The sequence below is a fragment of the Mustela erminea genome, chromosome 3 (assembly GCF_009829155.1).
Source record: "Mustela erminea isolate mMusErm1 chromosome 3, mMusErm1.Pri, whole genome shotgun sequence".
Lineage (NCBI taxonomy): Eukaryota > Metazoa > Chordata > Mammalia > Carnivora > Mustelidae > Mustela > Mustela erminea.
The window spans coordinates 27,212,682-27,235,055 of record NC_045616.1 but is presented as its reverse complement, the minus strand read 5'-3'; the positions used below and the strand labels follow the sequence as shown (position 1 = coordinate 27,235,055).

At 43.0% G+C, this 22,374-nt stretch overlaps 1 protein-coding gene across 2 annotated transcripts in view; it reads right to left on the bottom strand.

The window, feature by feature from the left end:
- Positions 1-22,374, bottom strand: part of PRDM6 (PR/SET domain 6) — a 103,950-nt gene that overhangs the window by 69,724 nt on the left and 11,852 nt on the right. The window lies entirely within an intron of this gene.

The window sequence follows — 22,374 nt, the reverse complement described above, 5'->3', positions numbered from 1 at the left end:
GTGATTACTTACCTCTTCAAAAGTTTACTTCTCTTCTAAAATATTCATTCCTAAGGTGTCTTAAAGTATGTTCCCTTGTGCAGAGGTTCTCAAAGCTCTTTGTCTGTCAGAATCACCACTAGAGCTTTTATAAGATGCAGACCATCAGACCACATTCCTGATGATTCGGATTTCTTTTTTTTTTTTTTCCAATTTTTTAATTTCTTATAAACATATAATGTATTAATAGCCCCAGGGGTAGAGGTCTGTGAATGTCCAGGTTTACAAACTTAACAGCTGATTCTGATTTCTTAGCCAAGAAGTGAGACTCAAGAATTCTCATTCAGGAGAAAAGAAAAAAAAAGCTCCCCAACTACTGAACTGTTAGAAATGAAAAGAGACTTAAGACATACTTCAGCAGGGCGCCTGGGTGGCTCAGTGGGTTAAAGCCTCTGCCTTTGGCTCGGGTCTTGACCTCAGGGTCCTGGGATGGAACCCCGCATGGGGCTCTCTGCTCAGCGGGGAGCCTGCTTCCCTTCCTCTCTCTCTCTCTCTGCCTGCCTCTCTGCCTACTTGTGATCTCTGTCAAATAAGTAAAATCTTTAAAAAAAAAAAAAAAGACATACTTCAACAAAATGCAATATGACAATCTTGTTTTGCTTGTTATTCAAACAAACCAATTGTAAGACAGATGTGGTAGGGGGGCGGGAAATGATGGAATATAGATATTAGAGGATATTAACAAATGTGTTAACGCTGCTGCGTATGATGCTATTGTGGTTATATGGTATTTTTTTAATCCGTATATTTTAGAGATAGATGATTAATCGTTATCGTATCTGGGATTGATGTTAAAATACTTCAACAATAAAAAAATTGACAAAATTCTTTTCAAAGAAATGTGAGAGAACAGAAGAAACAAAAATGTTAAGAAAATTATTTAAAACACATCCTGGATACAAGAAAAAGTAGTATACTATTTCTCTGTACTTAATTTTCTCTACTGCTTACATTTAAAATTCTATAAAAATTTAGGGAAAAAAACAGCCCAGTGACCTGGACATCACACCTCCGTGGATTAAGGACATTCAGTTTGCAACAGGGGACCTAAAACCATTTTTCAGGACCCTGCTCTTAAGCAAAGTAAGAAATTTCACATTTTTGGAATTACCATTTACAAAACATCACAGAGTTCATGTTTATATACATTAGCTTCACATACTAAAGACAGCCCTACTAAGTTAAAAATGGGACCCATATTCGATAAGCATTTATCTGTCATATATTACCTTATTCATTATTATCACAACTCCTAAAAGAGAAAAATAATTCCCAAGAGACAGAAGTCCAAATCACGGCTCCAACAGATAAAGGACCATTTCTAAATATGCTCACTGAAATAGTGAAAAACGGTAAACAACATAAACGCTAAGTGTCTGATGATAAGGAAACAGTTAAGCAAATGTTCATTTAATGGACAATATGTCAAAGAAGATGATTACAGAAACTATTAATTATAGTAGGGAATGATGAGCTAATAATTTTAAATTTTAAAAAAAAGGTTTTGGCAGAATACACACCTATGAATGGATATCTACTTTTCTAGAAAAAAATACATGTAAAATTTTAGTTTGTCTCTAGGGAGTGGATTATGAGAATTTAAAATGTCTGTATTTTCTCCATTTCTTATAATAAACACCAATTACTTGTTAAATAAGACCAAAAGAAAAAGAAAAAAAAAAACAATGAAGAAAGAAATCCAGCATTGCACAACTTGTCAGCTAGAGCTCACAGAACGAAATCTCAGACTGAGACTACACATCTCTGTGGCCGTGTCACACGGGCTCCAGATGATGGAGCAAAACATCACATCATGGCAACAACATATCCATTCTACACACAAACCAACAACAGAACTCCTAGAGGTTTTCATCAAGTAACCAGGCCAAGACAATACCGTACCCACAGAACACATCCCAGCATCAAAATGTTTCTAGAGTATTTTTAAATCATGCACATTTGTTTCTATTTAGAATTTCCCCATTTGATCGGAAACATGTATCCATCTTGTTCTGGAACAAGGTGAACTGAGAAGAAACAAAAGCCTCTAAAATGGAAGATACTCAAAACTAACCAAAAACTCTTTACAAGACACCGAATGGGTATCGACATGGTAAGGGAAGGACCTTTAACAATAATTTTTGAGGGGCGCCTGGGTGACTCAGTGGGTTAAGCCGCTGCCTTCGGCTCAGGTCATGATTTCAGGGGCTTGGGATCGAGTCCCGCGTCGGGCTCTCTGCTCAGCAGGGAGCCTGCTTCCTCCTCTCTCTCTGCCTGCCTCTCCATCTACTTGTGATCTCTCTCTGTCAAATAAATACATAAAATCTTAAAAAATAATAATAATAATTTTTGACTCAACTTAAGCTGTTCAAATTAAAAAAAAAAAGGAAATGGAAACAGCTATTAAAATATAATCTTTTAACCTTGCATAAACTCTGGAATAAAACCACTCTGACTTAACTTGGTAGTATAACCACAGATATATTTTCATTTAAAATGTCCTTATTTAGCTTGCCCCCTTGAATTCCTTTCTGTTGCTTAATTTCCAAACAAGAGATATTACTGCTAGTTTTAAATGGATGAATCATCTGAGAAGGGTCTCTCTGACACCGCTGACAGTGTAGTTCTAAAAACAGAATATTATAGATTATCAGAGAAGGAAGTTTTGAAGTATCGGCTTGGGGTCTGAAGCCTGTCTTAGGAGGCCACCCAAAAAGACAGCTTTCCTTGTAACCCACCCCCCCCCCCAGCCTGAAACTCTAATCTCCAGCCCCAAAACAGATGCATTCCTCTAATTCCAAGGGAGGGGAGGGGGCAGGGCCAGGCATCCCCAGGGAAGCTTCTGGTCCCTGGTTGCAGCTGAGGAAACAGCCCAGAAGGTGGCTAGATGGGCGGACCCCACGAGTACTGGGCACCTGTACCCCTACTTCCTTCCCTGGATCACTGGGTCCTCCCCACCCCTGCAGTCCTTTCTCCATCTTCTCGGGGATGATCATCCCCTTGTCCTGGTCCTAGCCTTCTCAATGCCTAACTTTTATCACCCATTTGGTTCTCGTTCCTTTGGTTGTTTGAATCTCATCGTGGGTCTTCCCTCCTAGGATCCTGACTCACTCAAAAATGTGCATTCCTTCCTGTTCCTTTTAGTTTACGAAACTGGTTTTTCTTTTTCATTTTCGCTGCGCAGGAAATACGAACAGTGAACGTTACCCGCTACACTTCAGTCACATGGCCCAGTATCCATAGTTTCCTGCCTGAGTCATGTGAACACCGCCCCCACCCCCCTACCCCGCACACACACCCATCTTTCTACTCTGTTCTCTGAGGCAGCTGAGTTTGCTAGGTTTCTGCTTGTTTTCTTCCACTAAATTTGCCCAGCTTGGTCAGGGCTACTCGCTGGAGGACCACAGAAGGGCAGAGACAAGTAGATCCTGAATCGAACAAGATGCATTGGGCACATGGCGTAAGATGCTCCCCTTTGTTTCAACAAAGATCGGATACCTGCAAGGGACTCCACCACCATCACCATGTGCGTGATTTGTGACTAGAGAACTGCTCTCCACCTTGGAGAGGCTCCAGACGCCCCATCGAGCCCCGCTCTACTCACACTTGCCGTCCCCCCATGCTCTCTGTCCATCTCCTTAGATGCAGTTTCATACAAAACGTAAGCGGGTGCTGTGGGCCATGACTGGCCGCTCACGTGTAAGGTTGCCCATGTCTCTGTCACGGAAACCCTCAACCCTCTGCCATCCAGGGGTGGCCCTCGCGTTACCGCAGTCTTGCTCAGTCTGAATGGAGGGGCGATCTCAGACGTCCGTGAGATGTCCGTCACCTATGGCTGAGCCCGTCAAGACATGACCTGTCCAGGCAAACCCATATCCCGTTCACCTGCCACCCGCCTGCCTCAAAAGTCCCCCTCCCAGAGAGCGCGTCATGGTTTCCTCCACACGACCGCCTCCCCACCCACCTCAACCCTCTAACCAGGTTTCAGGAAGCCTGCTGATGGGCCTTCCTCCGTCCACAGCCTGACCCTCACCACCTCTCAGAGAGAGACCACGGACCAAGTTGGCCTTTGAGACAAAAACAGCTTTTTAACATTTTATTTTTATGTATTTTTTTATTTGTTCACTTAGCCAGCATATAATACATCATTCGTTTCTAATGTCGTGTTCAATGATTCCTTAGTTGCGTGTAACGCCCGGTGCTCGTCACCCCACGTGCCCTCCCCAATAGCCATCACCCACTCACCCCATCCCCCTTCTGCAACCCTCAGTTTGTTTCCTGGAGCCCAGAGTCTCTCGTGGTTTGTCTCCCTCTCGGATTTCTTCTCAGTCAGTTTTCCCTCCCCTCCCCTGTGGTCCTCCACTCTATTCCTTATGTTCCACTCTATTCCACAGGTATCTAGCGAAACCCTATGATAATCGTCTTCCTCTGCTTGACGTATTTCACTTAACGGCTTCTTCCCTCCTCCTCTAGGCTTCTGCACTTGCTCTTCTTCCCATCTTACCTTTTGTCTCTCTTCTTGGTTAGTCTTCTACACACACCCATCCCTGAAAAACCTTCCAGCAAAAGCGCCTGCAGGGACCTCTGCCCTCCAATGAGCCCTCGGTCCTCCCTCCGGATGGACTCGATCATGTGCCCGCTTACACTCACTCTGACTTGTATGTTTCACTTCAGCCGCTTTCTCCGGTATTTGATGTCTCCCTCATAGGCTGTAAGCTCCTTCCAGGCACAAACTATGTCTTTGCTTCATTTCTTAAAGTAGTCTCCAACAGGGGCCCAACATGGGGCCTGAACTCACGACCCTGAGATTCAAGACCTGAGCTGAGACCACGAGTCAGGCACTCCACCGACTGAGCCACCCAAGCACCCCATGAATTACGTCTTCCAAACACAATCCTCCATCGACCCTGTGCAGCGCCTACCATGTAGGGAAAGCTTACCAAATACATGACTCGATGAATGGCTCTCCTTAGCCTTCCGGAATTGCGATGGTCTTGTTAACACGGAACACGTCTCCACAATTTCCAGTGCAGTTCTCAATGCAAAGCAACACTTGGGCTTCACACTAAACCCCGTGAGACACGCTCTCCTGGCTCTAGCAACTTGGGCAAGATTTAAAACAAAACGTCCATCACTAGCCATCTTACAGCAGCAGAAAAATCCGTCAGCGACTCCGGCCCAACAAGGAAGGGGATGAGACGGCAAAACATAACCCACCTCATCTTCTCCTGGTGATCTCGTCCTTTCTCATGTGTCCCTAAACTGCCCATTTTAAACTTCCCAGACACCAACTTGCTATATCCAAAGTCAAGAGCATGAAAATTTCCATCATGCCGGGCCACCGAACAGTGTTTTCAGAAGCAGAAGTCAGTCACCACGGCTCCTCTCCCTTGGCCAGGAAAAAAAAACAAAATGCCAAAACCCAAAGGTACCTTGTATGACCCACTGCCTTCCAGGGCCGTCCAACCTGGGCAATGACCAGCTGTGCCATAAGCTCCTAGCAGCGACTGCCTGGGTATATTCACTGCCCTCTCCCAGTCCTCATGGCCCTCACCAGGAGCCCTAAGTTGCATAATTCGGGAGTTATTCTGGAGCTGGGTTGAAAATTCAATGAAATGTTGGAGCCGGAGGACAGATAGTCATCAGAAAGCCCAAAAAGCTCCTCCAGGGCTCTCCAACGTGTGCATCAAAGCAGGGGGCGAGGAGGCAAGAGTCTCACAACAGAGCTTGGTAGCTGGAAAGCCGGTTTATTTGAGGTTTATTTGAGGTACAGAACACAGGAATTTGCCAGCTACAGAGAAGTGAAGTAAATTAGGGACAACAAGGAAATTACGGGCTGGGAGACAGAGCTATTATGAAAAGCTGATTTCACTGTCCAAAAATGTTAGCCTGCATTTATTCTCCAAATTATCCAAATATTTCAGCAATCATCTATTTATATGGTTGTTTTCTGGACATTTCCTTACTATTTCTCTCCCGTCTTTTTCTACAGCGTGGAAGTGATTTGCTTTTGAAATCATTTCCTCCCTTCTGTCACAGGCTGCAAGGCCTCGTCTAGCTCCCCATCTAGGTCCCCAAAACTTTGGACTTGGGCAAGGTGTTTCAGCTGATGTGAAGCAAAATGCCCTGGAACAGAAGACAAAACAAAACCAAAAAAGCCACTGTTTTTCACTTTGCTACCTAAGGAAGTTTGGCTCACATATTTATCCTCGCCAACTGCCACCGTGGACAGGGGTTCAAATATGCCTTTAAAAGATATTTCCAAGGGGTGCCTGGGTGGCTCAGCAGGTTAAAGACCCTACCTTCAGCCCAGGTTATAATCCCAGAGTCCTGGGATCAAGCCCCGCATTGGGCTCTCTGCTTAGCGGGGAGCCTGCTTCCTCCTCTCTCTCTCTGACTGCCTCTCTGCCTACTTGTGATCTCTGTCTGCCAAATAAATTAATAAAATCTTTTTTAAAAGAGAGAGAGAGAGAGAAATTTCCACTTTCTTATGTGACTCCGGACCCAGAATGCACGATGCCTAAAGATACAAAACCACGTCTCCCAGCTGGAAACCGGTGGCTATTTATTACCGTAGCCATGCGTGGTTTGCAAACCAAAGACATCTTCTCCCTGTCTCCGGTACTCTCGAAAACAAAGCTCCTAATCATAAGTGCGTGAGTCATTCACATAGAGGTAACTTATCATTCAAATTGAATTAACTGTAAATGCAAGCAATTTGAAAAAAATTAAGGCCTTATGTTCAGTGTTGTCACTACATTTGTTAGGGATTTCATCACTGTGTGGAGGCGTTTAGTTCCAGCCTAACATTTGGACAGATGGAAACCTCCCCTGGAGCGTACAGGTCAGAAGAGCCAGCTCGGCCTGGCCTCGTGGATGGAGCTTCCGCAGCTCACCAGCACCAGGAGGGACAGAGGGCTCCCTGTGCTCACTCAGAGGCTAAAGCTAGACAATCAACAAGCCTATTATGAAATCTCTTTGAAATTAGCAAAGTGATGGAGAAGTATTTGCTGTCGTTCTAAGAATTCTTCTGGTTTATATGTAGTTTCTCCGTGTGTGTGTGTGTGTGTGTGTGTGTGTGTGTGTGTGTGTGTGTTTTCCTGCAGGTACTTTGGCAAGCTCGATCTGAGGCAGTCGGGAGAGCAAATGATTCGTAATATCTTCAAAGTCAGGAGAGAGGGAGGAAGGATCAATAGCAAATGCTCACCCATTGGATTCGACCGTCATCAGGGGAGATGGCCCTAGAACTCACTGCCTGAAGACTCAGTGAATTTTCAATCATGATTTTATGCTAAGAGCAAAGTGCCTGTTGTTCTATATATAAGAAAACCCTAACTGCAGCACGAAGGACACCAAAGTGATGGCACAGCTTGTGTTTCTCTTTATTTTCAAAAACACGTTTCTGCATTTTCCAGATTCCCACCCATTTACCCGCTGTAATCAGACAAATAAAGCCTTCACGAGAAGCGCTGTGGGAAGAAAAAAAAAAAGTGCAAGAGGGCAAGAGTGAGCTTGAGGATATACGTCCAAGTGGACCCGTGCATGGGGACAGCTGCTTCCCCTGTGATCAGAGGAGATAAATGAGAATCTAGGCAGGAGGCTGAGGTCAGTCAGAGGAGACATCCTCTCTGGGAAAGGAATCCTGGCTACACCTCGGCCAGAGAACGGCCTCGTGGCTGGCAGAACCCAGTGTGTTTAGGAGAGGCGCCATCTTTACGACCTCGCCGTACTAGGGCCTCATTGCCATGCCAACCGGAGAGGCAACGGTGAAGATGGGTCCCACTGCTGGCAGAGGAGGGACAGGAAGTGAGGCCTCTGTGACTGTTCCCACACCTGTCCCAATGTCAGTCACCTATGATGAACAGATCCAAGTCACAGAGGTGTACAGAACCAGGAACGTCATAGCCTTCCTCTAGTCAAAGCCACCTTCCCACACACCCCAGGGGAGCTCAAGGACAACTTCGGACGGAAATGATGGTATGTTCTTGTAACTCCCAGTCTACTCTGTCCTGTGAGCTCCTCCTATGAGCAACCAGCCCTGACCCTTCACGGACTTCTCCACGTAGCACCCAGAGTGACCCTTTTATAATGTCAGTTGGGTCAGGAGATGTCTGGCTCAAGATCGACTTCACCCACAATAAAATGCACAGTCTTTGCCAGAGCCCCTGTGATGTTATCTCCCACCATGCCTCTCTAAATCCCCTTGGTTTCCAGCACAATGGCCTTCCTGACAGTCCCGGGGGTCATCCCTTTTTCTGTGTGGTCTCTTCTCCATTAGCCTCTTAAGAGGATTGCCAAATGAAGCAAATAAAAATACAGGACACCCAGTCAAAGAGTTGAATTACAGGTAAATGACCAGTTATGTTTTAGTAGAAGTATGTCCCAAATATGAGCTTACCGACGGAGGCTACCCCTGTAACATCAGGGAATAAAGCACAACTTCAACAAGCATCAGGGGGATAGCTGAGGACAAAAGAACATGGACAGGGTGATGGAGGCCCAAGATGAGCCTAAAATATAATTCTTGTGAGTTGTGGCTCTTAATAAGGTCAAAGGTGTGACCTGACCAGAGTGAAAAGGGGTGAACCATCTGGGTACAAAAGCTGCTCAGGCAACATCACAGTTGGAAACTTGAAAGACTTTGATAGACCAAAGAACAGCAAGTTGTTCACTGAGAGGACAGACAGAGGCAACAGAGGTGAGACTAGAAAGACTGTGGATCCATTGATGGGTGCTGATCCTCCCCCAGGAGCACCTCCCTCCCAATCCCCAACTCCCTAAGCATTTAACATTTACATCCCTGTGTCAAATACCTCCTCCTTCCCTCGACCTTCCCAGCAGGAAGTCACCTTTGTGTGCTGAAATAGCACTTTCTGCACCTGTTCCAAATGGAATTACTCATGGCCCTACCGTTCTATGATCCTTGAGGGCAGAGCTGGTCGTGCTCATCTATGTGACCTGCACAACACCTCATGTACGTAGGCTCTTGATAAATGGATTTCTCTGATTTTCTGAATGCTGGCAAGTCTGAATTCTCTAGCATGATAAATATGGCGCCCATGGTCTTAGAACACAAGGTGGGCTAGTCACGTAAAGGGACAAAATACCATGTCTCTATGAAGCTATGGTTGGGCTGCACCTGAGATACCCAAGCAGTGCCAGCCGTATGGAGAACTTGGAGGCAGACACTCAAGCCCCCAGGGGTGAGAGCAGAAAGGGGTAAGCAGTACAGCAACGGACTGGTTTAGAGCAAGGACTCTACAGCCCACACTCTGTGGAAATCCAACCTTCACTATAATCAAGCTCGGGCAAGTGATTTAACTTCTTTGATTTAACTTAAGTGCCTTTTGTGTGTTGAGATACTCTGTTAGTTTCCAGGAATCCAAATATTTAAAAAAAAAAAAAAAAAAAACACCATTAGAGTAACTCTAAAATGCTGGGCTCACAGGCCAAAAAGGACTCTGAGAGTCCTGTAAGTTAAGGATAAAGAGCCACCTATGGGGGAGAGGGGGAGATGTGGGGCAGGGGCAGGTAATGAATTTGCTTTGCAGCATCTCCACACAGAGATGACTCGAAGACGACTGAAAATCCGGAACTTCAGAAAGATCGGTGTGCATGTTGGAATATGGGAGCCATCCGTCCAAGAAAGCAACTGAAGCAGTAAGAACAGGTGAGCTGGGTGTAAGAAGGGGAGCCCCACAACCAGGCTGCAACCCTGCAGACTACCTCCGTCAATAGCCAGAAACTGGGAACTCGAGGATAAAGACTGGAAAAGATCCACCAACGTGCAGATCCAGTTGGCGTATGGAAAGTCAACCGACTGCTTACAGCAAACGGCAGGCAAGGCGCCTGTGGCCTCTCTCCACCGCCGCAGGCTGCACAGAAGGGGCTGGGAGGTGACACGGAGAGGGGAGTCGTGCTTGGTAAGAGATGAAGGACTTAAGGGGTCTGCTGGCAGCCACATAGCTCCAGACAGAGCTGGAGGCTCAGGCCCTGTGAACTTCACCAAATGTTGTCCAGAAGGCCGCCCCCTTCTGAACACACCTTGATTACCTAGGGGCTGAGGACATGCTGCAGGTTACACACAGCCTAAAGCTTTCTGCCTTTCTGGCCACTTCCTGACACCTGACCAGGTAGACCTCCAAAATATATCAAAGATGAAAGTCAGGGGAGGGTATCCTGCTATCTGTTAGCCCTACCAATATTTCTATGTATCTCTACCTGTCTGTCTCTCCATCCATCCGTCTGGAGGGGGTGGTCAGGGAGGAGATGGGAGATACCTGAACATTAGCCAAGGTGTGGGAGGAATGAGAGGAAGGCTAGGATGAACACAGGAATGGAAGAGACTAGACCAGGGGCAGAACCAAAGCAGGGGAGAGGCCGGGTGTCTCCAGAGGGAGTCTGGAATTCTCCGTTTACTTTTTCTTTTTTTAAGATTTTATTTATTTATTTGACAGAGATCACAAGTAGGCAGAGAGGCAGGCAGAGAGAGAAGAGGGGAAACAGGGTCCCCGCTGAGCAGAGAGCCCGATGCGGGGCTCGATCCCAGAATGTGGGATCAAGACCTGAGCCAAAGGCAGAGGCTTTAACCCACTGAGCCACCCAGGTGCCCCAGAATTCTCCATTTTCTTAAAGTGCAGTTCGAGGACCGCATGAGACACATGTTAAGAAAACAGACTGGCGCGTCCCAGTGCTGGATGATCAAACCAGAATCTTCAGCGGCAGGAGCCCAGGTTGAATTTCGCTTGGCTCCGTGCACCGGGAAATTCTTCTGCACACCAGAGTTTGAGAATTAGAAGAAAAGTTGGTGAAAATGTAGATTATTTTTTAATTGGGGTAAAATACACACAACTTAGCATTTTAACTATTTTTAAGTGTACCATTCAGTCATGTAAAGTATATTCACACGGTTGTGCAACCAACCAGCAGAACTTCTTATCTTATAAAACCAAACCCCTGTATCTATTATAGATTTATTTTTCTTCCTGATTGCTTATTGAATTTTTAGCCTAATGCTCAACTAACTCTCCTAGATTCAGAGCTGAAAAGCAACCTCATGGGACACAGATCCAGTGGTAGGCATCCTGGTTCACTGGGCAAAGTCTAGCTGAACCAGTTATCAAATATTTCGAGTATCACACTTGCTTAGAATGCCATCTAACTAGTAACTCCGAATACCATGTTAGACATGATTAATATGAAATAAACATTTTTTAAAATATTAATTTCAGGGGCTCCTGGGTGGCTAAGTCTGTTAAGTGGCTGCCTTTGGCTCAAGTCATGATCCCGAAGTATTGGGATCGAGCCTCACATAAGGCTCCCTGCTCAGTGCAGAGCCTGCTTCTCCCTCTCCCTCTGCCACTCCCCCAGCTTCTGCTCTCTCTCTCTGTAAATAAATAAAATCTTTTAAAAATAATATAATAACCTAATATTTTTGTTCTTTAGGAGATGTTTCAGTTCTATGTTGATTTTCTCATATAAAATGTTCTAATTACTGGGGTGCCTGGGTGGCTCGGTGGGTTGAAGCCTCTCCTCCGGCTCTGGTCATGGTCCCAGGGTCCTGGGATCGAGCCCTGCATCGGGCTCTCTACTCAGCAGGGAGCCTGCTTCCCCACCCCCTGCCTCTGCCTGCTTCTCTGCCTACTTGTGATCGCACTCTGTCTCCATCAAATAAATAAATAAAATCTAAAAAAATTATTAAGGGGCACCTGGGTGGCTCAGCGGGTTAAGCTTCTGCCTTCGGCTCAGGTCATAATCTCAGGGTCCTGGGATCGAGCCCCGCATCAGGCTCTCTGCTCAGCAAGGAGCCTGCTTCCCCCTCTCTCTCTGCCTGCTTCTCTGCCTACTTGAGATCTCTCTCTGTCAAATAAATAAATGAAATCTTTAAAAAAAGAACATTTAAAAAATTATTAAAAAAAATAAAACCCAACGTTAGTTAGAATTGTTGCTTTTCACACGGTTGAAACTGACACATTCAAAATCTGATGGTGTACCATTATGTCATTATCTGCTAGCACACACAGAGCAGCACACACGTTTCCATGGACAATGGTAAATGCACCACAATGTTGATTTGTTGTCATTTAAAATATATGGACAAGCCACAAGATACTAGGCATTGAGAGGCTTTTCTATTCAGAATTCAATATCCAGTGTCACACTTAATGAAAGGTTCCTGGTTTGAGGTCCATGGTCAAAGGACCTTCAGGTTTTGGGCATTCCTTGTGATTTTTCTAGATGTTTCTCAGCCATTCTCCTTACATTTTGTGTTTCAAGTCCATTCTCTGTCATGAGGATGAAGTGCCATCACTTCACTTACTAAAATCATACACCTAGAAACTCTTATTTATGTGTCCAGTAGTTACAGTTATCCTTGTTGCCCTCCATTAGAAATGTAGTTTTAAAAATTAAAGCCGCCCAGGCGCCCCTGGCTGGCTCACTTGGAAGAGCATGCAACTCTTGATCTCAGGGTCCATGAGTTCAAGACCCACATTAGGTGTAGAGATTACTAAAAAATAATAATAATAAAAAACTTTAAAAAGTAAAGCCATCCAATGATTATTTTATACCCATGTTATATGGGATCTCTTCTTTTTAAAATATTTATTTATTTATTTCTCAGAGAGAGAGAGACAGAGAGAGAGCACAAGCAGGGGGAGCTACAGAAGGAGAGGGAGAAGCAGACTCCCCACTGGACAGAGAGCCAGATGGGGGGGGCTCGATCCCAGCACCATGGGACCATGACCTGAGGTGAAGGCAGATGCTTAACTGACTGAGCCACCCAGGGGTCCTGGGATCTCTTTAATATATAGTCTTTTCTTACGCGTAAGCAGCGCTAAATAACTTTGCATTTAAATATTATTTAAACCTATTTTTATAGTAAGTAATCAAATCCATTCAAACCATGTGTCATGGTCTACTCTGCACAGCCTTTTTTTTATCAGACAAATAACAACATTCTTTATAACTACGTTCAGAGTACTCGTAGAGACCTAAAAATTACTATTAAAACCCCAGTTGAAAAAGGGAAATCTCTCTTGTTATACAAAAGTCATAAATACTAACTTGCACAACAGTACAGTGGCCTCTCTTTTACACAAGGAGAAATAATGGCACAAAGAAATTTAGCAGTTTTCCTGATGTCTAACATGTAAAGTAGGTAAATTAATGAGTCTTCCTGCTTAGAAAAGCCTTTCAAACAGATCTGATCCTTTTTTGTTAACACCTTCATGCATAAAAAGAAAAACAGAAATTTTTTCCTCTCTGAGGACCACTAAAACCTCCCTACAGACCCCAGAAAGCCTCTGGTCATATTAAAGACACACACTAAAAACATACAAAAATATCAGAAGTGTTTCTGTAATACAGCAGGGCCTGCAGACTGCTAATGAAATTTCCCACCAGGAGAAATACGGGGGGAGTGGTGGAACTAGACCCCAAATCAACATCTATTCATGGCTGAGCCAAATTTAACCAGTTGCAGAAAATCCCATAAAAATGGTGCCCCTGTTGGGGCGCCTGGGTGGCTCAGTGGATTAAGCCACTGCCTTCGGCTCAGGTCATGATCTCAGTGTCCTGGGATCGAGCCCCGCATGGGGCTCTCTGCTCAGCAGGGAGCCTGCTTCCCCCTCTGTCTCTGCCTGCCTCTCTGCCTACTTGTGATCTCTCTCTCTGTCAAATAAAATAAATAAAATCTTTAAAAAAAAAAAAAAAAAATGGTGCCCCTGCTTGCTGCCTTCCCAAAATCTGTTTTGTAGTATAAAAGACATTGCGCAAGTCTATGTAACCAAAACTGTGATTTCAATGAAATAAATACATAGTATATGACATAGTCATTGCTCACAAGGCCATTACAAAAGTCATTAACGGGAGGCAGAGGTAGGAGTTCGTGCCTGGATGGCTCAGTTGGTGGAGTGTGTGACTTCTGGTCTCAGGGTCATGGGTTCGAGCCCCATGCTGGGTGTAGAGATCACTTTAAAAAAATAAAATCTTTAAAACAAACAAACCATCCACAACAGTTACTGCTAGTGTATACTTCTATACATTATGGATTTCTTGGGATGAGCATTAACTAGGTTTCATAGAAAATCTCATTTCCCTTATTTAAAGCTTAATTATTAGATTTTCCACGTTGTAGATTATCCAGGTCCAATTGTAAGTTGCAATTAAATTGCAACAAACCGAAATTAAGTGCTTTTCTCACTAGTCCAACATTTTTCAAAATTCTCTCTCCCAGAAATAATACATGTTTTTCATATACACATACATCTATGAATATATATACATTACACACACACACATACACACACACACCCATCACACATCACAAATGAATCTCAATATTAGTTTGGGGACAATGAAACAGATTCTGAAAGCACTGTCCTCTAACCAAAAATTTATTTATGCATCCATTATCTACCATTTTGAAGTTTGCATGGACATCCGAGAATTTAGCACCGTTGTACTAAATTTGTGATCAACATTAATATTCCCAAGCGTGCTAAGAACACTTAGGTCTCGGTGCTTTACAAGACCCTGAAAACATGACTTGATTACATTTAATTTGATTCCAATTAAAAAGCACTTAAGAAGTTTCTGCTGAATTAGATTACACTGAATGTTTCTATAGAAGACACTTCATTATCTGAGGCACCTTTAATTTAAAATGATCACAAAGAATGAAAAACACCCTTCATTTTAATAAAATAGGCTTAGCCCCATGTCCTTATTTCATCACGGCATCCTGTAGATTTCGGTTTATTAAATAAATGTACAAGGGCCCTGGTAGAAAGCATCTGTAACAGTAAGTGCCTGCTTCACAGTTCACCCTGGGCAGATCTGGTCCTGTGGCTTTTAGGTCTTAACAGAAACCAGAAATACCTGTGGAAAGGAAAGTGTAAATAAAAATGAGGAGACAATATCTAGACACCGATATGAAAATACTGCCCTTCTACTGACTCTGTAAGCCATGATTGCAACTCATTAAAAATGAACAGGCACTTCTGGCTTCTGAAGCAACAAGACCCAAACTCCAAGCCATAGGACTTCCTAAAACTCAACGTTTACCCTTTTAAACAAAGGGCTACCCTGAGATCCAATCTTTATGGATTCAAAGGAGGAAGGGCTAAAAAATGTCTTTGTCTTCCAAGCAGCATTAACCGATTTTCTCAAGTGTTATTATTTTACAAGCCCCATTTTGTTTCGGAGTTCCAAAAGGGAAAAATTGTGATTAAAAACAAAATGATGATTAAAAACAAATGTCTCAAGTCAGTTATTGTGTACTAAGCACAAACCGCAGGGCTAGCTTTCATGGGACAGAGCTCTGCAGACACACTTGGCATGCCTCTCTCTGATATTTCAGGAATAAAGGCAACTCTGTGGTCTGTGGTTAGTGATTAAGCACCAAGTGGACTTGTGGTGTGTGTTCTTCTACAGGAAAATCTGCAGCATTCTGAGCACCTCACACTTGTAACAATGTCTTTATTATACCTTCCAGAATTAATTGACCTAGAATCCAGGGATTCTGCAATATATCTATTGGATGATTAGAACTCAAAGGACCAACAAATAAAACAAATTATTGACTTTCAGATCGTCAATCAAACAGATATTTATGGCTGCGATTGGCCAAAATGATCTCCTTTTCAGTTGGCATCATTTCAAAATCTGTGCTGATCTGAAACACATAGGAATCATCAGCGCCTTCTTCCACAACAAGAACTCAACCTGTGCCAACAAGGCCACAAACCTTTCAAAGAACCCGTGTCTCCTCGGAAGGCAACCAAAACTTCCTAATTTTCAAGGTTCTCTGAAAGTCTGCCTGACCTTGAGACCCAACACGACGGGGGAGGCGCGGGGAGGTACAGTGACCTGGTTTAGTGACCAGTAGCTATAGATACCAGCAAATGTGCTTATTGTCAATGAGAGTTGCTGAAATCTGTCTATACCACACTGGAACAATCAATTTTGTAAATGATTGCAATAATCAAGGAAATTGCCTAATTTATAAATCCTTGCATACAGCCTTTTAATGGATTCCTCCATTTTAATGCTGATGCCTTCAGAGCTAAATGAATTGTTGTCCAGGCTGTCATTGCACAAAATGATAAAAACATTCCGTGGAGGGGAACCACACTTCATGGATATTCAGGCCCTCAACCCATAATCACTCATTAGTGACTTCCACTGAAAGTTTGGCATAGCTTATGGCCCCGGGAAGAGCGGGGGCAGGGGGGGGGGGGGGGGGGGAGGGGTATGTTCCTTTGCGTCTGCGCCTCTGTGCACATCCCCATTAGGGTTCTGGAGTTTGAACAACAATGATTACCTTTTGGCTGAACGGGGAGGCGCTGCCTGCGTCCCCTTGGTATTGGAAGCCCCACGCCGTCCACAGTTTGGCTCCCTCTCCTTTCTGTCTAATGCTGGACCCTTCTCTGCCACCAAGCTTGGGGGGGGGGGGGCAGGGGATGCAGAGATCCTCCGGTGCCCGCTAACCCTCCCCCGCCCAACAGGTACATCTCTGCCTCTGCACTCCCACCTGGAAACCCAGGCTGCACACTTAGCGCCCTCCCCGGCCCGCCACCCCTACACTGCTCTTCTCAGTTAAACCTTGGCCAATTGATTCCAGCCAATAGCGTGCTGTCACTACTTTACTTACTGCTCAATCTCACTAACCTGACATTTATGGTGCGCTGATTGGCCTCTGTCAGTGGTGCTGGTTGTAAATTCACTTTGAAAAGCTTTGTGTTAACAGCCTTCAACCAGGCTCCAAGAAGAGGACGGCCTGACAATTGCTTGACCTCCTGCCCTTATTACAGTGAGTAAATCAGGGTTTGAGCCATTAGGCTGGAGCCTGGGGCCTACACAAAAAGGATTGACATGACAAAAGGTCAACCTCTGTCACACATGTGTAACAATTTGGATAATGGAATTCTGTAACTTATCTGAGCGAGGTGGCAAAGGCTTACAAGGGAAAGAATATTCTGCTCCGGCTTCTCTGGCTTTTATGCTAAGTAGCTATCCCGGAGCCTGTATTTCTTGTGTAAATACACAAGGAATGTCTGAACTCATGAAAGCTTGGAGCCTGGATGATTCGGGAGGGGGTGTGGGGGGAAGCAATCGAGGAAGAGAGCAAGGCAGTCCCGCAGCGGGTCTAGGCTCGGCAGCACGAGGGGATGTGGGTATCGTGGACCTGACTCCTGATTAAGGAACAGGCCCTTTCTTGTATTCCATCAAATTGGGAAAAACCCGTCATATTATACGAGCGCCGTTACGTGATCTCCGGGTAACAAAAGACAGTTCCTCGGATAATTCAAGTGCTTGAAACGACACAGTAAAATAATAAAATAAAGAGGCTCCCCTGCAGGTTCTTTGGGCCCAACGTGACCATAAACACATTTTCATCGGGCTCGCCTGCTACTGGGGGCGGGGGCGGGGGGTGGCAGCAGGCTGAGTTTCTGACTTTAATTTCTTGACCCTATGGTTAAAGTCAGTGTGGAAAAAAGGGGAGAGAAAAAGCATAGGAGGTCAGGAAATATGCAGTTGTGACAAGACATACTTATGAGTTATTTCCTTTGCATGGACAAAATGCTATCAATAAGAGAAGCGATCTGTAAACAACAGATAAAATGAACTGACTAATGAGAAAAAGAGTCCTGAGATACAGAACACATCACTCTTCATAAAGTATTTGCAACTGAGGCCCTGTCACGTCACATGCATATTTGGATTAAACCTCACTCATGTGAGAATTTCCAAATGGCTGCTATCGACGTTGTTGTTTTGGTTTTTGGGGGTTTTTTTAAGCGGTATCAGTTTTGGACTTAAAAAATGAAGGGTGGCACTGGGCAGGGCGAGACATAAACCCTTTAAAAGAAGGACTTTCACAGGCCTCTGCAAAGCCGACTTGGAGCGCGAAGTTTTGATTTTTTAACACAATGCTGGAAACCATTCCAAGAGGCGGCAGATGGTTGTACAGTTTATGTAAAACTATAAAATGCTCGCACTCTATCAAATGGGCACCGCTATCACAGACATCTTCAAATCAAATGAGGCAAAGCTGAAGAGATACACCAGCTGTTCCTCTCCAAATTGAAGACATCATAGGAGTAGGACTCCAGTTTATTCTTAAGGAGAAATTATTTAGAGTTCATAAAATAGACATATTCAAAACCACGCTGACAAGCAGTCCATTATATGAAATGATAAATTACTAAGAAGCACGATTTCTAGTTCAATATGACTGGGAACGGCCACATAATTCTATCCCTTGGTGCTTTGGTGAATCAGGCCCAATGAGCCAAAGTCTGTAAAGCAAAACCGTGGGCTATGTAATTATAATACTATCACGGGAACAATTTTATAAAATGATTTCAATCAAATTTTTAAGTGATTTTAACTTCATTTTAAATGATTAATTTTAAATTATTTTTTCAACATCTAAATATATATACAAGTGAGTACAGTACTCTACGTGGAATTGGGTGACGATTAAAAAAAATGTAAGTAATGCATTTAAAATATGAAGCCAATTCATTTCCTTCAAGTACCAATTGCCAGTGATGGTTCTGAAATATAAACATTTAGCAATGTGTAATATATTTTTAATATTGGTTTCATCAATGTCTTTTGACCTAAGCTAAATGGTAATGATGAAAAATCGACCATTTGCTTAGAAGCAAATCTCTTATTAAATCTAAAATATTATGGCATAAAATCAAACCACACAAAAAAAATGCCCCACATTATGTTATCCCCCCCTTGCTTTTCTGAAGAAAAATAATGAAGGTTTTCACATAGTGTAAATGAAAACAAGACACTGAAATTTACTGAGGCAAAGACAGATTCCATAAAATTAAAGCCTCCTCTAGTACCTTGACTATAATCTTAACAAGTCACTACATTATTTCAATTAGCAGCGTAATTTTTCGAGGGTGAAAACAAGTTTATTTTGTCATTGTCCCTAAAATTCCCTGTCAAATCAGACTCTGATATAAAGGCCTGGGTAACTGTAGCCCATCTTAATTAAACTATACTTTATTTTAAACTTCCGAATTTTATATCCAATAGAATTTTAGGTTTGTACGACATACATTCCTCAGGTCCAGCCACATTAAATTCTGATGTTAAGCAGAAAGGGGAAACCATGTGCAACTAGATTAATTTATCTCAAGGGAAAAAGGGCACATTAATAATTGAGATAATGTTTTCATAAATGTTGAAATCAAACGTGCCTTTCACTTCTTTATTAGAAAACACATTAGAACAAAATTATCTCACTCTCATCAATAAGACCTAATTGCTGAGAAAGACTATGTTTTCTTTGCAAAATGTTCAGAAAGACGTTTCTCATTTTAGCCAAAGAGCTAGAAATATACCATGCATTCAAGTCTTGCTGGAATAAATGTATGTAAGCAAAAGCGAGTGATTGTTTAATCCATCCTGTAATGTTTTTGTTTTAAACTCAATGAATTTATTATTTTTTGTAAAACACATTAAAATCTGATTCTAAAAGAAACTGGCCAAAAAAAAAATGCGAGTAATTTGGCTTTTAGTTTTTTAATCTCCTTAAACTACAAAAGATTAAAAAAAAAAAAATCACCTGGGCCTCCTGGCTTTAAAAAAAAGAGAAAGAAGAAAAAAAAAACTCCTAGAATTTCCCTTGGATACCCCCAAAGAGCCAAAATATATTGAAGGTAATGGAATGATATTGAACTTTCTTTAAATTGCTATATTTTTAAGAACCAGGATTAGCACAAAGAAAATATTAACTAAAAGATGACAGCATACTGACAAAACAATCAAATAAGCTCCCCATGGCTGATGTATGTTAAATATTAAAAAGTAATTTTCTACAAAGAAAATAGAGCTTTTAATGATTAAACAAAAGCAGTAACTAAGGTGAATCTGATTGTTTCTGTAATAAGCCTTCATGTGTATAATAAAGTACAGCCATACTAAAAACAACGGGCTGTAAACTGAAACAAAAATCCATCATCTACTTGGAAACAGTGACGGGAAAAGATTAGCCATCCATTTATTGTACTGAAATAAAGATAAGTAACCCTGGTAAGATCCGCCAGGCCCCGAGTATTGAACTCTAAATATAAAGACATTTCTTCATCAGCAAGTGACTTGAAAAAAAATGTGAGCAAGAGAGACGATTCCAGTTGACTTTTAAAATGAAATGGTAACAATTCGACTGCTTTTAAGTTTTTAAAGATCTGCTTTATGTCGACCTGATAATCTGGAAGATGTCTAAAAGAATGTGTTTTTGGGGGGTGCCTGGATGCCTGGGTGGCTCAGTGGGTTGAGTCTCTGCCTTCGGCTCGGGTCATGATCTCGGGGTCCTGGGATGGAGCTCTGCGTCGGGCTCTCTGCTCGATGGGGGGCCTGCTTCCCCCTCTCTCTCTGCCTGCCTCTCTGCCTACTTGTGATCTCTCTCTCTCTCTCTCTGTCAAGTAAATAAAATCTTACGGAAAAAAAAAGAATGTGTTTTTTCTAATGGATAATTATTACATGAGTCATTAAATAATTAGTGCCGAAAGTTTCCTATAGATCTATCGTGTATTCCGATGATGGAATCCTTCTTAATAGGAAGAATATGATGATGACAGCTTTTTCCACAAGAGAATTTAGGTCTGAAAGCAAAGACTAACATTTCAGGAACAATGTAACACTTAGACTCTCCTGTCGTAAATTTGACTAAATTCAAAGTGTCACGTTTCGTTAAAAAAAAAAAATCATAAAGCTTAAAATTAAAAATAAACTCAGACTTCACGGCATAAAAATAATCATACGAATAAAAACCTGAAACCTACTAGAGTAAGTGTTTTATCTTACAAATGGACATTGGCCCTATGTTACCTGGCCCTGCTCTGTCACATTTTATAGGTTCTCCCAGGAGACGGATACATTTTGCACGGCTGCAGTTTTGATCACTTTTAATATCCCTTCCCTCCCCGCAATGTTTGCTTATTCTAATTGTTCTAACAGATGATAAAAATAAATAGATCATGTTCTGAATCTACAAGGAGGGATCTGGAGATGATTCAAGCATGCACACGCCCAGCAAGTCGTCTAACACAGAACCAACTCACGTACCTAAAACAACAGCGAAGACGCAATTCCTCTCCACTGAGGCATCAACAACATCGCTCCTTATTTCGACAGAATTTTAACTTAATCAAGTACAAGGAAAAGCACAAAAAGAAGGCTCTATAGTTTTCGGTATGAATATGTATCATTACATTCTGTTCCTGTAGTGATCTCCAGCCAACATCTCATTCATATCCAGATCCTTTCAAGCAAAACGAAACAATGAGCTATTGGGTTGTTGGGGTTTTGTTTTGTTTTATTTTGTTTTGTTTTCATGTTTATGACTCCATCCCCTGACACTCTAAAAATAGATGAACTCCAAACCTGGGGCATCAGAGGGCAATATGACAATGTTCAATTTTACCATTTTCAGATGGAACAAATCTGTACCCTTGAACAACTGCTTCACCGTCTCCTCGGAAAAGTATTGGCAGACCTTTAACTGTAGGGTATTAGAGCTCCTAATAACACTACTGGAACATGAAAAGTGCCTGGAAGTGTTTTATAAACTTTAAACCGCATTGGAGGTTACAACTAATTAGTCAGAAACAAAAACCAACTGGGAAATATTTCAAAACCAGATGCTTTGATTATTCCCCACTTTAGTTTTTCCAATCCAAAAAGCTCTGACTTCTAACCTGGCTCTACCTACCAAGCCATTTTCTCCTGCCGTTTTCCTATTTAAAAAATTTGTTTAAAAAAAAAAAAAGAAAGAAAGAAAGAGAAAAAGGCACTCTTTGGTGACATAAAGACGCCCAACATTTTCTTCCTTGCTCAAGAAATCCTATTCTGAAAGATTAAAAACGTGTCATTGTTTTTTCCAGTTTAGGAGCAAAATGGAACCTGGGAGCCTGGATAAGGGTGGGGTGTGTGGCCCATGGCCGCCATGTTACCATCTTGGCTCCTGGGCTGTGAGTTTAACCACTTAGCTCCCCGCCCCCCCCATCAAAGGGGGTTTTACCAGCTCAGGCCCCAGTGCCCCATGCTAAACTTCATGGAATGCCTGTGGAGACCAGATTTGTTTTTCACAACACTGTGTCTCCAGGGCCTAAGACGGTGCTGGCCGGAGGGCTCAGCGAAAATCTGAGTGGGTTACTGAATCCCTCGAGTTTTAGTCAGCGACTAGGCGGCAGCTCACAGGGAGCATGCTGCCCATCCTGACAGGCCAGCAACCAAGTGTATGACACAATGAGTGTACGCAGAAATGACCCATTAACGGAGCCTTCAGGTCCTGGCCAAGCT